General features: G+C 40.8%; 1 long non-coding RNA gene across 1 annotated transcript; it reads right to left on the bottom strand.

Moving 5' to 3' along the window:
• Nucleotides 1-10,620: 10,620 nt before the first annotated feature.
• LOC134471167 (uncharacterized) lies at nucleotides 10,621-11,111 on the bottom strand. The gene is made up of 2 exons (XR_010040476.1): nucleotides 11,014-11,111; nucleotides 10,621-10,860 (listed from the first exon to the last, which is right to left on the bottom strand). It is a non-coding gene; the product is annotated as an uncharacterized LOC134471167 (long non-coding RNA).
• Nucleotides 11,112-11,366: the final 255 nt, after the last annotated feature.

The following is an 11,366-nucleotide window of genomic DNA, read 5'->3' on the forward strand; positions in this document are numbered from 1 at the left end:
TTTGACTTTCTAGCAAAGTAATAGTTCAGTCACTCAAGCACCTGAATGATTTCAATGTCTTATATAAAAATGTTCCTGCTGTAGCAATGAAGTTATTTCATTGCAAATACAGAAAATACTGTTTTCTTATTTGATTCAAAGTGGAAAATATTTTAATAATACTTTGTTCATGTGTTTCTTTCCAGTAATTAAAATATGAATATCTAACTATGTAATTACATCTCACCTCAGTAGAGAGATATATGTGTACAATTTCTACACATTTCTTGAAATGTGGAACATTCTGCGATCTCAGAGATGCAATCTCTTCCACAGTACTCAACTTGAAGCACATACCAGATGTCAGTGGGATGCATAGAGACTGTGGTTACTCTGTAATATAATGTGGAGACAGATGTGCATGGTGGAGAAGGAACAACTGTATCTCTGACTCCGCCTGTCATTGGTCTGTTCAAGAGCCCAGGCATGCAGCAGACCCCTTCTCCTTTTCCTCGATTGGTAGTGGAGCTGGCGAGACTGTCTCTCTACCTCCAGGAAGCACTGACCCTCTTAAGGAGAGCCTGGACAGATGGGGAGTGTGTTAGAAAAGGAGCCTTTGCACCCTTGCTTTAAGCAACGCCCTTTAGTCTACTCTAAAAGCAGTACTGTATTTTTTAAGTGTTGGAACTGGCAGCTCCTCCAGCCACTGGCTGCAGCTGAGCAATCCTCTATTCAAATCAAGCAGCCCAAACCCAGATTCAGTGGAAAGTTGGGATGGAGCACACAGAGGGAGGCCTCTCTGGCCTTTACCACGCAGAGGGAGAGGAGAGGGTATGTCAGGCGCCTCAAAGATTCCAGAAGGAAGAAGTCAGCGGAGCTCTTATACAGCATCTGTTATACCAGTTTCACAAGGAGGATACACAAACTGGTGGGGAGGAAACGTTTACCTTGCGTGGCTTCCTTTCACTGGTGCCACCAGCGTCTGAGCCTCCTCAAATCTCTCCAAAGCAGGAGACCTTGGTCTCTCCTTCTCAATCAGAGGCCTCTTCAAACACACCAGATTTTGTAGCACTAACATTTCTAAGTAAACACCAGAATAAAATGCTTCTTATAAAGGAGCCAGTGCAGAGCTGGAAAGACAAAGTGAAGGAGAGTTTGCAAATTTGGCAATGCAAGTTGTAGCAAGGTAAGAGGAGAAAGAAGAGAGAAAGGGGAGCAAAAAAGAAGGGCTGGAACCTGGTAATAAGTTGAAGTGTCTTCTGAGGAACAGAATGCTTGGTTCCCCAGGAGCCAGTGTATTGCCTGCCCGGCTTGTAAGTTACTTCCTTACAACAACACAACACACACACATACAAACATACTCCACTCTTAATTTTTGTTGTTATTTTGTTTGGTTTGATTTGGTTTGGTTTCTTGGAGTTCAGACTGGCCTTGAATTCACTATGAAGCCTAGGCAGCCCTCAAACTCTCGGCTTGCAGTGATCCTCCTGCCTCAGCCTTGGGGATGCTGGGATTGCAACTGTGTGCCATCACGCTCGGCCCAAGTGCCACTCGGTATCAACCCACACAAACTCAGCTGTATTGGTTTCTTCAGGCTGCCATAACAAAGAGCCAAAAGCCAGGTGGTGTCCTTCAACAGTGGAAATGTGTTACCTTGCAGTTCTCGAACCTAAAATTCCAAAATCAAGTCATTGACAAGATTGGGTCATCTCTAACGGCTTTTGGAGGGAATCTTTTCTTGCCTCTTTTGGCATCTGATGTTTGCCTTGGTGCTCTTTGGCTTATAGATAGATTGCTCCAATCACATGAACATCATCTCCCCTCTCCTTCCCCAGGTACACAGTCAGACTGCTCAAATCCCTCCTTTGGGAAGGATACTAATCCACAGGCTTAGACCCATTCTAAATGACCTCCTTTAAACTTCATTACCTCTGAAACAATCCTACTTCCAAACAACATAACATTCCAAAGTAACAAAAGGTTAGAACTTAAATGTATCTTTTTTGGGTGATGCAGTTCAACCCAGAGCAAACCGTTGTGTAGAACTCACAACGCGCTCTTTCCATTACTCACTGTTAGGTCAGCTTGAGCTTTGAGAATCTCCGGAAGTGCCGAGCCTCACCTCCCTCACCAACACCTAATGTTGGCGCAGATCTTCTCCATGAAGTAACTAATGCCAGGTGACAGCCTGTGTTAGCTTTCTGTTGCTAGATCAAAATACCTGGCACCTATAACGTAAGGGGGAGCAGTTTATTTTGATTCACAGACTGAAAGATTTCAGCCCATGGTTCGATGACTCCAAAGTGAAACATCATGGCAGAAGGGCCTGGAGCAAAACTGCTCACTTAATGGTGGCCAGGAAGCAGAGAGACAGAGAGAAAAACCAGAGAGAGGGGAAGAGATATCCCCTGTAAAGACACACTCCAGCAATCTGCTTCCTGCAGCCAGGCCCTGCCTCCTTACTGCACCTTCAGCTATGAACTCATCAATGGAGTAATCTGCTCATCGGGTTAGCACTGCGTGACCTACTCACTTCCCCCAGCCCCACTCTGTTAAACACATGAATCATACTGCAAACATTTTTATCTAACCATAACACACCCCCAAACCACATTTGATTTCAGGTTCTGCTGAGGGCTTCAGAAAACCAGGAGCCCTGACCCAGGGCTAAATAACCAGTTTACCTGTGGGAAACTCTGGTTCCACAGAAGAGAAAAGCCCCTGACAAGTTGTTGGGAAAGAGGCAGCAGGGGGGATCCTCTGACATTTGAGGAAATCCCTTTCCCTCTCTTTGTCCTTCCCAGGCTGTGTCATTAATTGCCAGGCTGTCTCCATAGCAAAGCACAAACTGCACTCTGGTATGTGCAGGGGAGTATTATCCGCAGGGCTGTTTTGAGCTGTAGGTTTTTTGTTGTTTTTTTTTTAAGTTTTATACACAAATAAACACTAAGCAGTTAATAATGCTGATTTCCCCAAAGGTTAAAAGTAATAAGACTGTCTTTATGCCTCTGTGGTCTGACTTTTCACAGGCTACTATGAAGGAAGAAGGAGTATTTATCCATATAATTTGCATCTTAATGTTTTTTCTAAAAATATTCTCTGAGAAAGAAACACTTCAAAGCATGCTTCAGGGGAACAGCATTTCAATTTTTATGATCCAAGTGCCAAGTTATAAGAAAAGAGAAATCAATCCATTTCAAATTAATTTTCACTTATTATAGTTTTCAGATATTAATACAGAGAGCACCAAAAAGGAAAAGAAAAACTTGTATGAATATTTTAGTACTAAATTTACTGAAACATCATGAGGTTATTACAAATTACCTTTGACCTCTCCCATTACAAGAGGTGCTCAAAGTGGTAACCAGACATTTATTAGTACAATGAACTGCTGCTTGGGCAGCTTTGGTCATTCAGATTGCTGCAAATGCATTTCCAAGTTCTTCTATGAAGGCCAGAAGTATAGTGAATTTTCTGTGATATACAACATTTTCTAGGGTCCCTCATAGGAGGGTAACACCATCTGTTGCAGACACATCATACTATTTTTCTTTTCCTGAAGTGTGTATATATTTGTCGATGCACTCTGTAGTTATATTTATAGTTTCAATTCACATACCACACTTCGATACTTATTAATCTCTGACTAGAATAAAGAAGTTCAAGAAGACATTTCTCTGAAATTTTGTTCTTCCCTCTCCTTTCCCTTCCTCTCTCCTTCCCTCTCTTTCTTTTCCAACAAGCACAACTCACACCCTGTCTTTGAGGCCTCCTCAGGCCCCAGACATACAGTATCTGGGATCCTGGACCTGCAGTCCCTCTACTGAAATAAAGGACCCAAATAAAGCCGGGTCCCATGTGCCCATTATCATTCCTTTTCACGTTAAAAGCAAAGGAAGCCACAAAGCACACACTCGACTTGTGTGGAATTTCCTGATTTATGTGATTTTTTTTCCTCCTGAAGTACATGGCAGAAAATTCTTGTAGAGGAAGGTGGCATGGGTAGCTAGAGTGTGGCCAGTCTCCATGGATACACACCCCAGAGGGCGAGCCACCTGGGCGGTTCTGCAGGGTGGCCAAGAGGAATGGCCGTTACCTGCTGAATCACCCTCCCCACATCCTGCTGGCTCCGTGGGGGGTGTCTGCCCTCTCAGTACTGACCTCCCCTGCTCAGAGGATGAAATCATCACCTGTGTGGGTTTCTGGGATGGCCAGAGTGTGGCCTCCTCAGAGAGACCCAGTCTACCCACAGGAGGTAGGAAGCCACCCTTCCTGTGTACTTAACCTACGCTCTGGGCAAATCCCGAAAGGGACTTGAAGATCCTTCACAGCTTTCATCACAATTTCCATTCCCTTAGTGTTGAAAAAAAAAAAAATAAGAAGAACTTCATGCTTCTCTTTATATTAAACTCTGGTTTTACAAAGGGAGAGACGTTAATACCTAGCCATTAACAATGTAACAAAAATACAGTGATAAGTTAAAACCCAATGACAATGGCTTTTAATGAGAAACATGGGTCAAGAAGTCTGGATTACATGGGTTCACCTTTGACCTTCCTGTGTGCTCAGAGGAACATCAGTTTCCTACGTGAAATGTTTTTCTTCATGGGGAGATGGCATCAGTCCATGGAGATGTGGTATTAGTCCAGGCGGACATGCATAGTTGGTATGGTGGTGAACTGTGGTATTGCTTGAATAATTAATCCCAAGCTGATTGGTTTATCACAGCACAGTTGCATGTGTGTGGGTGACTGACTGACTGATAGATACCAGACCCACCCTACATGGAGGTGGCACCAGCCAATAGGCAAGTTGCTTGGATGGAATAAAAAGAAGTCTCATTTGCTTCTTCAGAGGGATTCCAGTCTGCACCATCACCTTTGGACATCTGTCTCCAGGCTTCCTGTGCACTCTTCCGTCTTCCCATGTAGATGCTTTAGCTTCCTGATGGGAAATCACACAGGACTCTGCAGTTAGCTATAAATCTTCCACTTTTGACTGGATCCTTTGGACACAAATGGCCCTGTTGCATTCTCTGCCTCTGCCTCTGCCTCTGCCTCTGCAGGTGGCCATCGGAAGCTTGAGGTAGATTAGGGTACGACAAGCAGGCTGGACCAACCCTGTCAGTCATGGAGAGCTGTCAATCAGGCCTGGATCACATGTCAGAAGAGGACGTAACAGACAGATTGTCGATTTCACGGCCACCCCTGCTCTCTTGTTCCTGCAGTGGCCGCATTCTGTTGCAGGATGTGTCTTTACTTTTCTCATTTCTTTTTGCACTTCACTTCTTTTCCTCTTCTTTTGCGTTAAATAAATGTTGCATTTTCAAGTGTTTTTTTTTTTTGAGGCTTTTTAAAGAAAATAAAACCTAACAAAATAAAACAGAATAAAGCCAATCAAAACAAAACAGTGAAAATGATGTAGGACTTCGAAATAGGATAATAGGAAATCAGCGATGGCTACTGTAATATATTTTGCTATCTTCAAAATCGTTGTGCATACCATCAGACATAGTAAAGTCAAACAGAATAGAATAAAACCAATCAAAACAAAACATTGACTAAAACAAAATAATAAGTTGAAACAAAGCAAAGCAGTGAGAATAAAATTCTATTTCAAAATCAAGACAGAAGAAGTCCCCCGTACATGTGCTATATTGAGTACTGTTACCCTCTTAGTAGATGCTCAAAGTACTAGCCTTAGGCCTGCAAAGTCAATCAAACAATACAAGCAGCAAGTTGTTTTTGTATCTCAGTTGCATCAACTCAGCCTGTCCTGTGAATCAGCAGGTTACTGATGGGGAGGTGGAGGGAGACATGCTTTGTCTCTCTTCTTGGGCCCTACCTAGTCTGTGTGGCTCATGGGAAGAGTGAATTGGCTTCTTCTTGTGCTTCTCCCAGACCCAGCATGGCTTCTGCTGACTCACAGGAAGGGTGAACTGGCTTGTTTCTCTTCCTTATGGTTTGTGCAGTTCATGGGAAGGATGAATTGGCTTCTTATTATACTCCTCCAAGACCCAGCATGGCTTTGTTTTGTTTTTATGTAGGGAGGGTTGAACCTTGGGCCTTGTATATGCTAGGCAAGCACCCTAACACTGAGCTACATCCCCAGGCCTTAACACATTTTTTAGTGGCAAACACGTGAATTGAGACAGAACTTGGGGGGACAAGAGAATAGAACACGATCTGATGAAGAGCACATGGTAAAAGAAACTGTGGACAAGGAAGCAAAGGATGACACCAACAGTTTCTTCCTAACTTTGTTCCGGATCAGAAAACACAGTCTGCTGCTGCTCAATCAAAGCTCAACAACAAAACAGTATTTGGGAATAAAAAGAATTTTGTAAAGGTATAGCCATCAGGATGGCATACTGGTATCTCTTTTGAAGCAATACTAACACAGAAGTATTCAAGTAAATTGAGTTTTCTGATGTATTTGGTGAGAATTCACAATCTGAAGCTCACAGTAACACATAAGAGGCCCTTTAACTAAAGTTATTAAATATGTTGGGTTCTGCCTCAGAGGTGAGGGTTTTCTTCCGCCCTGTTTCAGAGCTATATGCATTAGTGGCCTCACCTGGGCTTGGAGCCATGTGCACATGTCAACAATGACAGTGACAGACACTCAAGTCAATAGCATTGACTGGGCACCCTTTAGGCTTTAGGCATCATGTTAGTAAAACAGTAAGACATGAGTCTTGTCCTCAGAGACAAGCAGACCTGTAAATAAATAAATTGCAACACGACATCCTCAATGCCTTGACACATTATGGCCTCCGCAGGAAGGAAGAGGAAGTGATTAACTCCTTCTGAGAATTACAGAGCTGGGGGGAGGGTGGCACTACATAGACTCTTGAGTTATTTATAGAAGCGTTGCTTTGAAAACATTGGACAGGGAAAACTTCACGATCAAATAATTTAAACAGTTCTTTTACTGCAAGATTTATTTTTGTTACTTCTATATTTTACTAGTTTGAACACAAATACAGGTATATATCTATACATATATGTTACAACTATCATTTTAATGAAATAAGGATATATCAGGATATAAGATAACCACAGTTTGTTATACCCATGCCAAAGATATGGCAGTGCAGTTTGGAAAAATTGAGAAATGTGCTGAAGAAATATCTCTAAAATGTAGCAAAGTGTAGGCACACATACCATAAGACACCTAGTAACATAATAATTAGCTTTTTGGTTTGTTTTCTAATGCTAGAGTTTGAATGTAAGGCCTTTGTATTGATCTGCATCCCCCACTTTTTTTTTTTTTTTTTTTTTTGAGACATACTTTCACCAAGTTCCTAAATTGCCCAGGCTGGACTCAAACTTACGATCTTTCTGCCTCAGCCTCCTCAAATGCTGGAATTATAGTCATGTACCACCATGCCCAGCTAGTAATTAGGTTAAATAAAAATTATGTGTTACAAAAACCCCTGCAAAAACAGAAGATAGCAACAATTTCCCGAGTGGTAGTGTCTTGAATTGTCTCATTTTTCAGAAAGAGGAAATTGGTAGAGAAAAAGTATCTTTCTTGCACATACCAGTTTCAGAAGAGATGTTAATAAATACGCATCATGTGAATTCCAAATAGTCTTCTGCAAGATTAAATTCAAAGGTGCAATCAACATAAGATAAGACTGGTGGATGTTTGGGAATAAATAAATGACACTTCACAGAGTTTTAAACGCTGGGTGTGACATAGCTTTAGAAGTAGGACAATTTATTAAGGCTTAGATATAAGACATCTGAATAGAAAAATGAGAGCTGTCGACAGTACTTCATAGAAACATTCTTGAGTAAAACTTAAGGATAAAATTCCATCAAATCTTCAGGAATGAATCATAGCCAGTTCTAACTGGACACCACCAGCTTGTTTTTATAAAAACACATTTATTTAAATTCCTCTGTTCAAATTTGAATCCAGTGTTGCATCTGGGTGGTTTTTTTTTTCAGTGCTAGACATTGAACCCGGGACTTTGCACATGCTGGGCAGGAAGCATGTTATCACTGAACCACAACCCCAGCAACATGAGTGTGCTATAAAGAGAGATTTAATATTACTAGCTCCCAGTTATTGAAAACTTGAGAGTTAAGAGCATTATCTTTGGGATCAGATATGCCCAGAGGTTGAAATTACAACTATCCTTCCTGTAAACTCATAATTTTGGACAATATACTTTCTACTCATGCCCTCTTCTATAAAATGGAGATGGTAAGACCAGCCTTCCGCAAAGACATGAGGATTTGATGCCTCACACATTTAAAACACTTACACAGCACCTAACATATAATAAAGCCCCCTCCACCATCAGCTACTCTAACAATCTTCCTATACCATATATTCTTCTGATAGCAGAGAGAAGAACAAGATTGATTCATTCGGGGAGGAGAAAAATTGAGTTTACAGACATAAATATATGCGTATATATATATATATATTGCACACTAGGCAGGCTATAATTTTTTTGAGGAGAAAAACAGAAATAACAAATGTTGGCAGGAATATAAAGAAACCGGAACTTTCACACATTGCTTGTAGGCATGTAAAATTGTACAGCCACGTTAGAAAATGGTCTGGCAAATCCTCACAAAGTTAACCTTAGAGGACCAAATAATACAACACTGAAAGGAAAACAACAAAGCTACTGCAGGTACTTTTAAAAGAATAATAATTCCAGAGAAATATTCTGAACTGTTGAAGGAAAGGGGAAAGGAAAGAAAAGAGAATATATATATATATATATATATATATATATATATATCTTACATATATACATGTAAGATAGATATACACACATATATATGTATATATATCTATCTTAACTATCTTGTGTATACTTACTATCTTACGTATATATACACACACAAGATAGTTAAGATAGTTATACAGCTAATTTCTCTTAGTTCATTGAAGAGAAAGATTGGTGCTAATATTGTTTGAATGATATTGCATGCCTATATCTTGTACTCTGAGTAACTACTTAATGAAGACAACAATATGCAATGTATGATTATTGTTACTCTTCTATTAGTCTGATGTGAAACTCTGATTTTGTATGTATTTTTCTTTAAAATAAAAAATAAAAATTCTTTCAGTACAAAGAAACAAATGCCAATAGCCTAAAATATTTTCATTTTATTAAATATTCATTCTTTCAGGAACCATTTCTAGGAATTAAGAAAAATAGAAAGAAAGCATTATAAGGCCTGTATTAAATGTTTTTTCTCAGTTAAAATAAAAACTATTATATGTTTGCCTGGCAAGTACAAGGTTGTAAGTTCAATCCATGGTTCCAAAAATAAGTAAATAGATAAATAAAATGAAAATAAAAACAGAAACTAGTACATGTTACTAGCAGTGTTAGTCTTTTGTTTGTTTGTTTGTTTTGTTTTGGTACCAGGGACTGAACTCATGACTTCCTGCTTGCAGGCAGGCACTTGGGCCACTGAGCTAAATCCCTGCCCCTAGCAGTGTTATTCTTAAAAACCAAAAAGTGAAAATAACTGAAATATTTATCAATTGCTGCATAGACAAAGGATGGAGTCTCCATGCAATGGAATATTATTTATCCATAAACAGAACAAAGAACTGATATGCCACCATATACAAAAACTCTGAAAATATCATGCTATGTCACAAAAGACTGGGTATCATATGATCCCATTGATAGGAACACTCCAGAATGAGGAAGTTCACAGAGGCTGCAAGCAGAGCCAACCAGCAAGAGGCAAAAGGAAGTGACCACAGATGAGCACAGGCTTCACTCAAGGCTGAGAGAAATGGGTTAGAATTAGACAGTGGTGATAGTTGCTCAAAAATGTAGATGTTCAAAAGCCCGCTACATTTACTGATGAATTTTTTTCTATGTGAATTATTCCTCAATTTTAAGAAACAAGGTGAGATTTCAAAGATGAGTAAGGCTAAATCAGACACAAGTAGAGTAATAGGGCACCAGGCTGAGGGATCCACTCAAAGTGCCAAACCAATATCATCTAAGATTGTCCAAAACATAGTGAGAATCTGTTGAAGGTAGAACCCTAGGGTTACACTACTCAAACTGTGGCCAGGGGATTGTGAATCGGGTGTCACTCCTGTGACCTTACAAATAAAGGAACTGAGAAGCATTAGCAGCCCGGCATTGCATGAACAATGAACTCTTCCTCTGGACAAGGCCATGCAGAGCTTGTGGGAATTTGCACGGTGCCCAAGTTGCACACTAGCCGTGCACAGCAAGAACACAGCGGAGGCCTTGACAGATTAGAAACGGAAGCAACTGGTCACTTGTGCCGTGTGAGCAGCACAGTGACAGGGACACAGCACAGGGAGTAACAAGCTGGAGAAACAGGTTGGGACCAGCATGTAAAAAGCCCTACAGTACAACAGGTCCTGCTTTATGCCCAGACTACCTTAGTAAGGTTTTGCCCACTTAAGCACAAAAATTACAGATTATGGCGCTCCTAAATACTGATTACCTATTTCAGTAGGAGTAGAGAACACAAAGTTTTTCTTAGAAAATTTCAAGAAAAAGAAAATGTTGAAAACCATACAAACTCTGGGAAATGGGTAAGGGAACAATTCTTGCATCCAGAAATCTGAAAAAAAAATCTGAAATTAGTCAAAGAGGGGCACACAACATGCTGACCAACATCAAAGTTTTATTTATGTTTATTAAGAAAATCCGAATCAGCGCTTCTGGAAAGGAAACAGCGGAGAGCTGAGTTCACAGCAGCGACAATCAGGCCAGGCAGGAGAGCAGTGTGAGATTGCACTGCCCACACTCTGCTGCAGAGGCAAAGAGTGAACGGGCCAGCGTCATGTGTGGGAAAACACTCCCCCTCTCCGAAGAGGATCGATTGATTCCAGACATTGTTACTCCTGCACACAGGGGTATGAAGAAAGAGAAAGAAACCTAGTATTGACAGGACAGCCAGCTTCTACTTTCTCATATGTCTCGGGTGTCACCATGAAGCAACCATGGGTCCTGTTTCACGTGTGGACTCCTTCTTCCCCCAAACCAAGGCCACTTACTTAACAGCTCATCTTGGTAAAGTGGATGCCATCGTGTTTCAGAATCTGGGGCCGCGCAAATGTAAATGTCTGTTTGTCCACATTCGCACAGAATGAAGAAGTTCATGCTCTGCTCAAATCAAGCAATGTGTCGTGTCACGCTGCCAAAAGGTTGCATCATTTCTAAACTTTCCGGAAGAGTGGATGGGAGAGAGGTCATCTGTGTTTATTTTGTGAAGTTTGGCCTACCAGGAAATGTGTGGGTACAAGAGATATTTTGGGCCCATGAGACTCTCACTTAAGATGCTTAATCCAGCAGCATGTGCTGTAAGCTTCAGTTTCTAACTAAATCTTTGAAGAGTGGCAAGTTGTGA

Source organism: Cavia porcellus, unplaced genomic scaffold (assembly GCF_034190915.1).
Source record: "Cavia porcellus strain 051 isolate PalLab524CR breed Dunkin Hartley unplaced genomic scaffold, mCavPor4.1 scaffold_17, whole genome shotgun sequence".
NCBI lineage: Eukaryota > Metazoa > Chordata > Mammalia > Rodentia > Caviidae > Cavia > Cavia porcellus.